A 14,756-nucleotide genomic window follows, 5' to 3' on the forward strand; every position below is an offset into this window, starting at 1 on the left:
AACACGTTTGCCACCAATCAATACCGCACAAATTATGCAAAATTCGGACCCTTGAATCGTATGATGGCCACTTACAATCAATACTGCGAAACCATTGACTTTACAATGTCTCGGCATGAACTCAAACACTTTTTTAGCTCAATACGCAATCGCAACGCTTATTGAATAAAAAAATAGTTTGTAAGTAAACATTGTATTATGATATTAGAATTATTGTATATATATTGCCTACTTCTGATTGACGAAATGAATAAATAAATAAATAAATCAAATTTCAACCCATGCGAAGAACTAATATCCTTTACTCTGATAGTACTGTTTAAAAATTGAGTTACATCACTATCCGCAATGTTTTGACGAGTGGCATATAAAATTGACTTGCTGCACGCACAACCAAATGATTTTGGAACGGTAAGAAATTATTTTCTATTTATTGCAGACTGCCATTTGCCTAACGTGTGGGATGACTCTTTCATACTGTCAGGAAGAATGCTTCAGAACTTTATAAGCTACTAAATAACAATTATCAGATAGACAACAGAATATAACAATACACGCGATTGGGAGAAAAATCTGTACAATTTCAAAGTAAAATTACTCCACAAGCGGAAGCGGAAATCAAACGAACTGAAAAATATGATGCAGACTTAAAAAGCACTGATCCAAACGGGACTTGAACCCGCTTTCTCCTTATCTCCGGAATGGTGTTTTATCCCATTAAATTAATGAGAGGGTGGTACTTTTCTGAAATCTATAATCGTATCACATTCCACACCCGCCCATTCTATTGCGCATCCCTATCAATTTGAAAATTGCGGGTTCAAGTCCCGTCTGAATGCGGTATAATTTTTCAAGTCTGTATCATATTTTTAAGTTCGCTTATTTTTCGCTTTCTAAGCTGCATACACTTTCTGTCTTAATGAAATTGAATGTTGATGGGCAAGAGGTCATTGTAAAAATAGAAACTGAAATATAATTGAAAATAGAAATAAAAATGAGAAATGACGAGAGTTAGAGAAAAGTTGTTAAAGGATGACTTCTAGGAAATTATCTAAACTTTTATTTCATATTACTAAAAAAAATCAATATGGGATCTTGCACTTAAAACGATTTATTTGAAAACAACTCGTGATTTTTTAAAAACCGGACATCTTAGATTTTTTTTTCAAAAGAAATTTTTTGTAAGACCATTGTATGTCTTAAAACACTTCTGAACAAACCAAAGTGGGTACTCTTAAAGAAAAAAAAGTTTTCATACATTTTGCTGCCATATGGCAGTTTCGAGTTCCATGACCATAGGCTTGACAATTCCGACATTGCGTAAGATTATGGAATCCTTCACGTCTCTTGAAATTTTCCCACTTTATTCGCACGTTAAATAAAACACGTGCTTTTTCCAAACATTTCCAATTATTTACTTTGGTACGATCAAAATGTACTAAGTAATTTTCCTGGTGTATTCCAATTTGATTAATTTTGGTATTTGCCTTTCGTTTCATCAAAATTACTAGGTTGAGGGCAAAACCAAGTGATTCTGACAAACAATCTTTGATTTCATCAATAGTTTAATCATTTGAAAGACCTTTCAAAACAGCCTTAAACGGTCTCTCGTTTTTGGCATCAAAAGAATAAAATTTATACATCTTTTCAGTCAAATACTGTAAAAGATGTTTATGGCCATCAAAAGATTCGGCCAAAATACGAATTTCGCCTTGGCGGCCAATTTGAAAATTAACTTTTACATCTGGCAGAAATGATGGAATTTCTGATCGAAATGCTTTAAAATTTGCTACAAACACCACAATAGGTGGAACTTTAACCTTCGTCATAACGGCTTCATGCTCAGTATGAGAAGTTTGAAATTCTTGATCCCCAACGGAAGAAAGAATATCATACCTGTTAGTCGAAATTTCAGTGTCACTTGGAGGAGATGCCTCACGTTTCCTTGAAGCCGCATCAAAGCGAGCTTTTTTATTTCTTCCAGGCATAACTGGAAAACTTCACTTCACTTTCACTTCACTATAGAATTTAAGTAGAAATATCTCAAACCAAATTTACTCACTAAACACTCGTTAAAGTTAAAAACAAATTTATTACTTTGCGTTTCAACAGGTAGTCTTTTGAAAAGATTGCCTGTTGAAAGCGAAAAACAAAATTTCAATATCTCTCGGTAGTCTAAGACTTAGCCTCGAGCTGTTGATAAAATGCGACCGTACTGTAGGACAGTTCAAGTCGATCTGAGTCGTCGTTGGTTTGACTCTCTGCTCGGGAGTGACTGTAGTGGCAGTAGGATCGTAGCGCTATCCCCGCAATTGTTCTGTACACTTAACAGTTAGCTTCGAAGTCTGTGTATAATAAACAGAAGGTCGAGTTCCGAATCGAAAAGTAGCACCAAGGCTTTGCTTTGCTTATTGAATCTTACCAGCTTCAAAGCGTCGATTTCAATCCAACCCCTCCTCCTCCCTTGTCACAGCTTGTCACAATACGATCATACCCCTCCTCCGCCTATGAATGCTACGCCATTTGAGAATGCTTCCTTAGGGGAAACTCTGCACGTCGGTTCCCATGGCTTATTGTGCAGTTGTTTTTTTTTTTTTCAACCACAACTATTTTTATCTTTACTATTTTACCGTATTTTTTTTTCAATAGAATAAGTTTAAAAAATCTCTAGAATAGCACATTTTTAAAAAAGTATTTCTTTTATGAAAACTACTGAAGGGTAGTTCAACATTGATGGTTGTCCGATCATGGAGGAATGAGAAAAAAAAGTTAAAATTTTTCAAAATAAAGTTTTTTTTTATCTGACCCAATAAGGTTTGTTGAATTTATGTGATGTCTTTAGCAAAGTTGTAAATATAATTTTCGCCGTTCCAGAAAAAAATAACTCAAATAAAAAAAATCAGTTATCAACAACCATACAGTGGACGTCACACCGATCAAAGAAATCGTTTTGGCCCTGAAAATATTTTTAATCTTCGTTGCCTTTTTTAAATTATTTTTTCTCAAAAATGAGTCGTGATTGAAAAACAATTACCCATAGCACAAAATTACATCTTAGCCCATGGAAAAAGTTTCAACCAAATCAAAAACGACAATCAAAATGAAATGTTAAAATCAAAACTTTTTTTGAGAACTATTCTTTAATTCCAGGGCCGGATTTAGGTGCAAAAAAGGGTCTCCACTTTGTTTTCACGTCTGGCTCAGGATCAGGGGGCCCCTCGTGTCAGAAGGCCCGGGGCGTTTGTCCCCTTTACCCATCCTTAAAGAAAAAGACAGACTCAAATGTGTTCATCAGCAATCAGGGTTGGCTGATGAACACTGTTCAGTGTTATTATTTTTACATGCTTAAACATCGAAAGAAAGTTGATTGTATAATTAATGAAAAAGAAAATGCGTTTCTTCTCACCATCCAATTAAATATTGTTGAATTAAACAGAAAAACTTTGCATATTCAACCAGTTCCAATGAAGTATAACATACTGGTTTGAAATCTTGCACAGTGTAATTATTAATTGAAATTTAGACAAGTATTATTATCTCACAGGCATCAATTAATTGTTTGCAATTTCCATTTTTCCAACATCAGACATACCAATATGGGCTTAAAAATTTATTCAAAATCTTTGCATTTGTGGTATAGTTTCTATGTTTCAAAAACTACGAAAAAAAAACTTCGTTCCAAATTACAATTCTGTTAAGATGAAGCAAGATCACATTGTGACATAAAATCAATGAATATCAGATTAACTAATCCAATCGAAGTTCAAATACCTTGTAATATTTTCGTTATTCCGTTCTTATCAACAAACTATCGCGTCAAAAAGACCTTATTCTCCCTTCTATTATAGTAATACGTTGCTCCAACATAACTTGCATCCAGGTAGGGTAAATAAAAGATATTATTTGTATAAATAACCGACGCCTGCACATACAACCGCCCCTGTTGCATCTTGTCTCTGCGCTTGGAATCTCAAGAACAAATTATTGTGTGCAGTCAAGTTCATCGGCACAAAAGTCTATGATTTCGCTCTCCACGAGGTCTTGCAATATGAAGTATCATTCTACAGGGGCATATGAAGGGCCTGGTCATACAAGACAGCACCACGTAGGTGTCTGATCTCTGCTGTTTTTTTTTTTTGTTTCCAGCAAAACATAAAATTGCAGCGTTGCATAATGAAAGGAAGACAATCGAAGCAAGAGCCATTCCACTCGACAGCGGATTCAGGAACAGGCAAACGAAGAAACAGAAATTAATACAGACGTAAACGCTTTGACTGATGTGTTTTATGAACCACAATCAATACAGAACCACAGAGTCAAATGCCGAAAGTTTATCGCTACACATACGAAAATCCTTATCACTAAGTAAGCTCGTTCAGCAATGATTTAGAAGTTCCAATGGAAAAAGTGAAATCAAATACTCCAGCTTACATAAGGAATCACCAGTTCTGCAGATAATTACAAACGCATCCGGTTAAATATATCATCTACATTTTGTAGCACATTTGCTGTACAGCTAGAGTGCTGCTTAAAGCTGGTTTATATGATTGGTTCTGGTTTCAATAAATCATGTCAGTTTGTTGTCACCATGCACCGAATAAATAACCATGAACTTGTTGTTAGAAGCGAGTGTTCCGAATTTTACAATAACAATTACTTTACGCTCGTGGTTCATTACGTAAGCTGTGCTATCAAATTTCTGTTCGGAACCCAGGCAGCGTGGTGGTGGGTCACAAAGTTTATAATGCAAATGTTCAAACCAAATTTAGTGTTGTACGCAAAACTATATTCTCTACTGAAAACGTACGACACGCGCAAAGTCTTTAGGGCACAACAATGTTCTTCCCCTGACAGTCATTCAGCATTCCGAGCAGTTGTATTTGCGTTGATCGATTTATTTTTAACCATTTACCGGTTGTTTCGTTTAGCCTCACAGTGCGGTCGTATTCAAATTATTGGGCAAACATAAACTTAATAATGAAATCAATTTTCTGATAATTATTTGTTCTAGTCTTCTCTGTTGATTCAAATGTTTAACAAATATATTATTTGCGGCTCACATAAGCAAGTCCGTTTTAATAAAGTATATTCGTTCGGTAACTGAATATATCTCGAAATATCACAACAGAATGTGAACCTAATTGAACTTTTAATTGAAGTGATGATTAACACTCACATGTTTCATGAAATAATTCACGCGGGCCCCACTTGCTTCGACCAATTCAGTAAATGATGAAATTTCACACACACACACTTTTTCTCCTCCGACTTTACTTTCCTCTGTCGCCTGACAGAAAAGCGCACAAGGAAAGCACACCGCCGTCCGCCACGATTATCACACCAGCACTGAATCACAAGAAAATTTAAATTTGAACCCGACTCGCGGCGGCCGCACTGCCATTCATTTAGAACCGGGACTGCGAGCTGCAGAGCGCTTCTACGGGAAGCTTAGCCGTACACAGTGAGCGTCACTTACTTTAGGTTGAACACCACACTTGCCGGCCTCAATGGGTGCCGCGATGAACTGCGATACTACACCACATGGGAAAAAGAAAAATTGCAAAAAAAGTTTCCGTTCTCTTCGGGAGTGGCAACAGAGATAAGAGACTCTGGCAGCCGGGCGGCGCGTAGAGATGAAGCGATATCGGAGCGCATGGCTTCGAACAGTCGTACTCCGCATTGTGCGGTCCTTGTTGCAACCGTTAAACAAGCCCACATAGTATTAACTCTGGTCTCAAATGCTCCAACGGAGTTATCTTTGTAACTTCTATCTACTAACTAGTTATATTTATATATTTGACCTAGCATTCCAGATTGTTTTTTTATGAGTGACCCACAGATTGCTGGGGGCTTCGAACAATTTTGAACCACCGTCCTCTTTACTTATGAATGACGCTTACGCTACTTGTTTGAGAAGTACTTATTCCCTCGTCTTTGTCTCTCTGAGCATACGCACGCAGGCAGTAAGAACTCTGTCGATCTCAGAAGAAAGAAAATGAGAGCGGCGGATGTTGGAGAGATTTGGGTTTTTCCTTTTTTATGCTTCTGCGCAGGTGCATAGCAGCATATCTTCAGTGTTCAGAAAGCGTATGGTTTAAATAGCTACTGAGAGCATCAATCCGTTTAGTCGTATCCCAAATATCATTTCGTTACCAAGCTGTATGCACACTGTTGACATGTATTATGTTTATACAACTTGCCGTTGAGTGCATTGGAAAGGAACCCATTGTACGCTTGATGTAAACGCGCAGACTAAGGTGAATGAAATTAGTCAAAAATAAGAATGAATGGAACATACGCAAGCGAGATCAACTATCTACGTATGTAGAGCGGTGATTGCATGGCTAATATTGAACCTAGTTGAAATAAACAGTTCCATAACTTGCTCAATTGAAAAAGGTCAATACAACTCTATAAAATGCCTTCCAGTATAAGTAAATAATTTTAAGTTTTTTGTAAGGTTATCAGGTTAAGCCATTCCCATAAAAAATATTATTCTTAATAACAACTACGACGCTTCTCGGTGTTATGATTAGATGAAGTACGAACCTGCTGATTTCAGTTAAATTCCTCCAATCGAACAATTCAATATCACACACGGAAGTCACTCTTAATACGTGTTATATGATATTGTTTATCTGTACAATCTGTTAGCCGCAAGCAATAAGTTTCAGCATTTAACCGAACCGTTCTATTGATCTATTCCAGCGAAAAAATAACAAGCGAAAAACGTAATCAAACCACTTCCTGCTGAAAAATGACACTAGCTTTACATAGTTGCTTGCCTGCTGTGTTTTTTTTTTCAAGGAAATGGTATGGTAGCCTTCAAGCGTTACGAACATCTATTTCTGTACCGTTTGTCCCAAAACTACTTTTTCTGCTGTCACAGTTTGCTTCACTTTGCTTTGGGACACAATTAATGTACTAAATATCACTTAGAATATCACATACCATGTGAAAACCTTAAGAAATTGCTAATAATTGCAGTCAACATTTTGCCGGTTTGCCCGAATCAACATAAGATAAGGGTAAACTGCCCATTTTTGGGTGCCAGTGCCAGTGATGTTGGTAACGCGTCAAATGTATGGTAGCTGACAGCGATGCCATTCCCGTGGTTTTTTTACAATTCCGACAGTCCAACAACTTAAGGTAACCCCGACTTCACGTAAAATTACTAAGCGATTATTTTTGAAATATTCAAATTAAGATTGATTGTATGAATAGATATAGTGAACGTATAAATGTGCCATGTGAAGAATTTTTTTCTGACACATAAAAGTTCAAGCTTAAATCATTAATTGTGTTTAAAAAAGTCGCAATAAATCAAGTAAAAAATCTTCGGGGTTGCCCGATTGTACCATACATAATTAGAATTCTATCAAAATTTCATGACATATTACTAACTCATGCTCAAATTATTACTCTCGAAGACACGCAACTTCGGTTGTTATAGCAGGCATCTCAATGCAACGCGTTGGCCATATCTTTGATGCAGGTTTATAAATGCGGAAGCTTCGTGCACCGAATGTTTGTTTCTTTACAAATGATCAAAAAGACCAAAATGTCAAACTTTTGACGGAGATTCTGACATCGATTACGCACAATAGCAAGACATTTTGCAGCGATTTGTGACAATGGATGAAACATGGATCTACCACTTTGAATGTGATAAAACATAACAATATTACTGGTTTGATTGGATATTGAAATCGAGGCAAAACGATCGGATATGGCGAAGAAAAAGGGCTCTTCAACCAAGACAACGCGTCGCTCATTCTACTCGCGATCTAAAATGTGGCTCGTTGGCAAGCGATTTCATTTGAATGTAGCAATAGAGTTGGAAATGAATTACTATTACCGTTGGTGCGACGAAACCTCATAATTCCTTAAAGATTGTTTCCACAGTATTCATGTCTTTGGCAATGTTGTTCACCATAAACATTTTTTTGAACAATGTATTCAGGCAGCTTTATTTTTTTCTACAGATGGCGCTGACATCTATTTTCTGAATAAATGGTGCTAGCCATTTTGTTTCTTCGGAAAAGTTATTTATATTATCAAACATAATTGACAAAAAGTTGTCGAAAAAATTACAACTGTAGGACTGACCGTTAACGAGATAAAATTATTTTCATTATTCATAAACCCAACATTTCAGTAATTGATTATAATCACTTCCGTGTCATACTGCATGTGTATTTTCTGAATAATCATGCATGAACGTGCGGCTTTCTCTTACACCAGGATTTTCCACTATTTTCCATCATAATTTTAAAAATTTCCTTTCTGGTTGCCCGAAAAATTTCGATGTATGGAAGGTACGACCGAGCAGAACAGAATGTAAGGATAAAATAATGATACCAACGAATCTACAGAACAAACATAACGAGACACGTGCGGGGGTCATACACAAATTATTATTTTCATTCTTTAACAATCGTCAGGAAATATGTTGTATCCCAACAATATAATTGCAATGTTATTGTTTGTGACAAAATATTTCAACTAGAAACATTGTTAAATTGAAGTTTAGTTGGCCATGTTCCCTTTCTAGAAGCTTCTCTAGTTTAATTTTATTCCATCCAACATGGACATAAACGTTTACTTTTGTTTAAAACACTGTTCACCCAATAACAAACTGTTTCCTAGTACTAATAATTATTTCCGAGGGGTCTTCATACTACTGGACGTCAGTTTTGAAAAAACCCCGAACACAATTATGGTCGTGTTGCATACACCGGCATTCAGAAAAGCCTATTGTAGGAAAAACATCGATACGCACACTGCTGATTAACGATTTTTAACATGAATTAACATGAAAATAATTGTTGCGAAAACTCGAATTACTCGGTAAGTCGCAACTAGTAGCAGCTGATTTTTGGTTTAGTACTAGTCAATACCTTGTATTTTAGTTCAATAATAGTGTCATAGCAGAACAACGTAGAATTTTTTGTTTTTCATATTGCCGAAAATGAGGAAAAATTACAGAAAAAAATTGTTTTACATATTATGCCTTCTACTAACCTATTTTCAACAAAACTGCCCCAATATCACATTACCTCTTAGTTAATACTTTATTTTATGAGGATCATATGAGTTAGCTAATTAATTTCCGAATGTTTGCCTACTGGAAAATATCAGTGAAAATTTTTCTCCATAGGTTGTAGCCATAGGCTTGTAGCCTTGTAAGTCCTCGCTTTCACAATATTATAGTACATTTTCTAAATTATTTTTCAAAGTAAATTATCATGATTTTCAGTCGACAACATGTTTACTGTAAGTAGAAAATAAAATGAGGCATGAAAACAAAAATATTTTTTTAGTGTTATCGCGACTTTTCTGGGTTTTGCCCCACAGTGCGACGTGAGGACTGCTACTGCCACAATAAGTAAATTATTCTAGATAGACAGTTTGAAGTTACGTTCATATCAGAAAAACATTTGCCCACGTTGCGCGGAGACCGGACACGAGGCGTATGGGCGCTAGACTTATGGATGTTAGGTATACTGCCCATGAAAGCATAACAGTTCCATGTATATAAATTTTTATCAATTTTGAATAAAGCAAAAGTAGCTTAGATATATTTCAGTTTAACTAAAAACCAGAAATTAGGACATACTTTATTCGAAATCTTTGTGAAAAAACATCACACCTGAACTGTCCCATATGATAAATTAATGCATAACAGTCTTATATTGGTATTATTCCATTACGAATGCTTTCTTTATCATTGTATGTTGAAAAGGACAAAATTTCTGTTGGTTTTAAAGCTTGCTTATCTCGCAGTTTTTCACTGGTTTTTCTATGTCTGCTGTTCTGGATAAAGTCACAAAATTCCATTTCCATATGAATCATTCCATATTAAGTGACCACGAAAAACTTCAGACAACGCTTCCGGTGAAAAATATTATTTTCTTTGAATTTCTTGGTTTATTAGCTTCAAAAATCATCCACCAGTATTTTCCAGACATCCTACGTCTATTATTGTAAAAAAAAATATAAAAATTTAAAGTATTTTCGTAAAAATGTTATAACTCAAGATTGGCTCATACTACCACGAGGTGATAAGTGGTTCTTACGTAAAAAATTTATCGAGAACCACGATAAACTATCAAGTTTAAAATAAAAGTGGCTGCATTCGCCGAAAAATGCTAATTTAGTTTCGAAATACACAAATAATCTATCTGGCAACACTTCCGGTCAAAAATAATATTTTTTTCTAGATTCGTTGGTTTATCAGTATTTTTGTATTTCGTTTCGTCTTAAGGTTTTGACCAAAAATGCATTATTTGGCAACAAAGAGGGGAGTCCCACAGGGCATGGACTATTCCAATTGACACCAAAATTGAGATTTTTTGACTTTGAGACTTTGAGCAAGATCTGTGATGGTCGTGCTCGAGTTGTATGTACACTTTGTAGGGAATGACCCATATACAGACAGACATTCGATGCAACCTTCTGTTGCATAGTCTGTGTCCCGACATACTTTCGCCAGAACAAAGTGCTGATGCTAGACACCTTGTTTGCCGTGGGAACAACAACGATTGCATGGCAGCGAAATGAGTAGGTCACGCAAAAAAAATAGCGACAAAGTTTTCAAAGCAAAGAGAAATTGAAAAAAAAATCTCTCCGAGGTTTTAGAATAACTCCTCAAATAAAATCAATCTAGCAACAGAATTGAATCCAGGCGGTCGTTATTTCTTTTTCGCACGTACGGAAGATTATGTATTACAAGTCCCTGGCAAAGATCTTAAACATAAACTTAGCCTTTGCAATCGGACTTTCGGAAGTCGTGCCTCAAAGCGGTCGAAGCTTTACTTTTTTGGCCGATGAAAAAAAAAACATCATTAAACTTTTGATATCGAAAAACATTTTTTTTAGATTCGACTCTTTGGGAGTCAGAAAGGTGTTAAGCTGAAAGACAGAAATTCGAAATTTGAAAAAAAACTTTTTTGACGTAGAACTACGTCTCTCAAAAAGTTAGGCTACATAGGGATGTAAAATGAAAATCTAAAACCGGAAAAAGTTGCCAATAAATCGAATAGTTTTCGATGGATTTCCTTCGTTCTTGCAGCAATCGATTGGAAAATCTTCTAAGAATCCTCTCAAATGAAAAAAATGTTATTCTATTGTTCGAACTATTGTACTATTGAAAATTGTCAAGCCTTGTCAAAATGCAAAATACGACCTCTGATTGGTCGTTATATGATTGCTTTCTCAAGCATGGTCGATAGAATTTATAGACCTAGTAATTCGGAATGTACTATTTGGCCACTATGAGAGCCTGTTCCAGCCGAAACTGCTCATAATAGTTCTAGACAGCGACTACAACCTCACTTATCAGCAGCAGCAGCAGCAGCAGCAGCAGCAGTGCAGCGGAAAGCAGCAGCAGTTGCTGCGGGTATCAGCATCGATAGCGGCATACTGTGGCACTTCTTTTAGTAATAGTTGCCTTTCGCACAAAGGCGGGCAGCATCGGTAGCAGTAGATGCATCCAACGAAAATTTGCCTCACTTCGACAACACACTAACTTTCTGGAATGCTGGCATTCCAAATACATGAATCGTCAAATTCTCAGTGTTAAAAAATACAATCTATTCATAATTAACAGGATTAGAAAAGTTTGAAACACACCATTACATTGAAAAAATTACATTCCTTTCGAAAAATGACAAAATGCATTAAGATTCGTAGATATTGTAGTGAAAGATATATCACACAGCCTCACCTAATCTTCGACGGTCGTCAAGTACACTAACATAAAGCATGCTGTTCACGCGAACTGAATTATTGTTAATGACAAACTATGCCACACTGTTTTGAACTGCAATTCTATTTACTCATTTTTTTTAAAGATAATTAAATATACTAAATACACAGTATTATTATCCCTTTGTCAGCCTCTCACGACATCTAACTACGCCAAAAGTATGTTAAACAATTATTTCATAACTATATCCATAACTATAATGCAACACATAACGATCTTGCTCTTTTACATTCCAACAATTGCACTTTTACTACCATAAACCTAAATTCACATTACAGCGCTGGACCGGACGCATCAAAGGCCGTTTGTTCATTCGACTGTCACTTCGGAACTCAGCACGTGAAAGTTGCCGCACTTACCGATTGAAGGGCAGGACACAAAGTGCTCCGTCATAACTGAGGAAACAAGTTGCATGCGGTGCTAATGATAATACCATTCATTTGATCTACTTGCTATCATTAGTCCATTCTAGCACGCATAATACCAAAGTAAAAAGTAGAAAATTGCTTCAGTTTGTTTGCGTCTCATAAAGCTTCCTTCACGTCAGAGCGAGCGACGATAGTAATTTGCTTTTCCTAGCGACATAAATATTGATTGGTTCATTATATCAAAAAAATACCCACGAGTATGAGGACAGTTTATTCATCCTCAATCGTCACTACCCGTAACTTAACCGAACAACGTGTTGCTTGCAATAGTGCTGGTTATATACCCTAGCTATACTACCGTTCACCTTGACCTAACTAGACCAAGTGTGGGAATTGACACAGCCTGGTATAACCGTTGTCCTTTCCATTGGTGTCGGTGGCGTGTTATCGGTCATCGGTGAATTATTGACTTATCATTTAAACATGAAAGCCTACCACCGACGCTAACCGCAGCGTGTTACACGTTTGATTCATTGCCATCGCTTTCTATTTAAACAGGATATTCCCATCCAGAGGATCTTTTGTAACGTGAACGTTCGTTAGTCTAAGACCTTGGCCTTTCAAGAGCGAAAAGACTTATTCGATTTCATGCTAGTTTCGTATGTCATTATCCATTGATGAAACTGTAATTAAACTAAGGGGCTATCCACAAACCACGTGGACAGAGTTTTAACCATTTTGACCCCCTCCCCTCCCCTTCCGTGAACAACTGCCCATATAAATTCTAAAAAAATTGTATAGACCGTGGACATTACCCAACCCCCGAAAGCTGTCCACAAGGTATGTGGATGGCCCCTAACGAATATCTTCTGACTGGGAGTACAGAGCCAATTTAAAAAAATATTCATATAGGTATCATTCATCTTTTGATGGTGATTGGAATTTGTGAATCCAAAATTCATCCAATCAATAAGATAATCCAATCTCCAATACAACTGATTTAAAGTCCCCTAACGGTTTTTGATACTAGCAGTTAATATTATACAACCGCATTTTAAAAACAATAATTAATAGAATTCTAATAAAGATAAACAATATAATATGGGCAATTTTAACAGTAATTAGTCATTTCACATCCAAATTAGATTGTAGAGCATCTTCTTGTCAATCATTAGCCATCAATCATTTCGATTGTAGTCAAAACCCCGATGATTTGTTGTTAACAGTGATTGATTACATGACGCTACTAAGTGTCACCCATGTTCAAAACATTAGTCATGCCGAATCGACCCAAACTTTACACTAAGTTGTCAGACGGGGCGATAAAATAAAAAGGGAATTAGTGAAAATTGAACAAATCAAATTGAATACTTTCTGCTGTGAAAGATTCATTGGAATGTTTCAAAAAAGATTTCAAAGACAGTGAAGCATATTGTATTACTTATTACTTTCCATAATTCTTTGCACATAAAATATGTTGAAATAAAACAACTGTGTCTTTTTCATTTTTTCAAACAAAATTATTGTCAAATGAAAAATCTATCTTTTGAAAAATATAACTAACAAGTTTCATAGTTTGAAAAATATCATTTGAACGATCCTGTTAATCCCAATCCTGTAATCTCAATTGTTATAATATTTTCTTTAGTAAATATCTGTGAATTTTTATGTGCTCTTATGTGTTCCTTTCGTTTGTAGATATGGAAGGATTGCAGTATTATTAAGATTTGCAAAATAATTTCATACTAAAATGGAATTACTCCGAAAACACACTGCTCGAAATTCTCTATTTTACGTTTATAACTTGACGATTATTATTTAATCATAGATAAATATCGTATAGACTTCCAACGCACAGTGGGACGACTCCATACAAGGGCTGGCCAAGCAAAAAAAGTGTCGATAAATGCGACAAAAACTCTTTGACCACAATTAGTGCCACCGGGCGTCCTCCCCATTAAAAAACTTCGATTACCCCTCGAACTAAACAAATTTTGCCTTAATATATATATATATATATATATATATATATATATATATATATATATATATATATATATATATATATATATATATATATATATATATATATATATATATATATATATATATATATATATATATATATATATATATATATATATATTTAAAATAACATTGTTTTAAATTTGCAGGAAGTGATAAAGTGACATAATTAAAATTTCATAAAGATTTGTTTACTGTTTTCTTGTTTCGGATCGAGTACGATATCATAAATGTTCATTAATGGGGTATCATGGTTATGATTAAAATTAAAATTAAATAATTAAGGGATGAAATTTCAACTTCAAAAATACAAACTAAAAAATCTGTTATCGCTTCACTAAAGTGACCATTTGCGCAGTTTTGCGCTACAGCGGACAGTATGAATTTGAAAACTTACGTTTTTACCTAAATTTTGATTGTAGTCACAACCGTGGAAAACTGTAGCAACTAAACTTTTAAGCTACTTTTCTACAAAAAATACCTTCTTTATTTTTTCTCCAGTTCGCCAAACTTTAAAAGTCATAAAAAATTCAGATTTCATGATATTGCGCCCAAATTTTGATTTTAAACACTTGAATGTTATAGCAACAAAG

General features: G+C 35.4%; 1 protein-coding gene across 1 annotated transcript in view; it reads right to left on the reverse strand.

Moving 5' to 3' along the window:
• Nucleotides 1-5,480, reverse strand: part of LOC129722639 (protein I'm not dead yet-like) — a 40,620-nt gene extending 35,140 nt beyond the window's left edge. Inside the window, exon 1 of the mRNA XM_055676246.1 lies at nucleotides 5,177-5,480. The gene's annotated coding sequence lies outside the window, so the exon portion shown is untranslated. The remainder of the gene's footprint in view (nucleotides 1-5,176) is intronic.
• Nucleotides 5,481-14,756: the final 9,276 nt, after the last annotated feature.

The sequence above is a fragment of the Wyeomyia smithii genome, chromosome 2 (genome assembly GCF_029784165.1).
Source record: "Wyeomyia smithii strain HCP4-BCI-WySm-NY-G18 chromosome 2, ASM2978416v1, whole genome shotgun sequence".
In the NCBI taxonomy this organism is placed as follows: Eukaryota; Metazoa; Arthropoda; class Insecta; order Diptera; family Culicidae; genus Wyeomyia; species Wyeomyia smithii.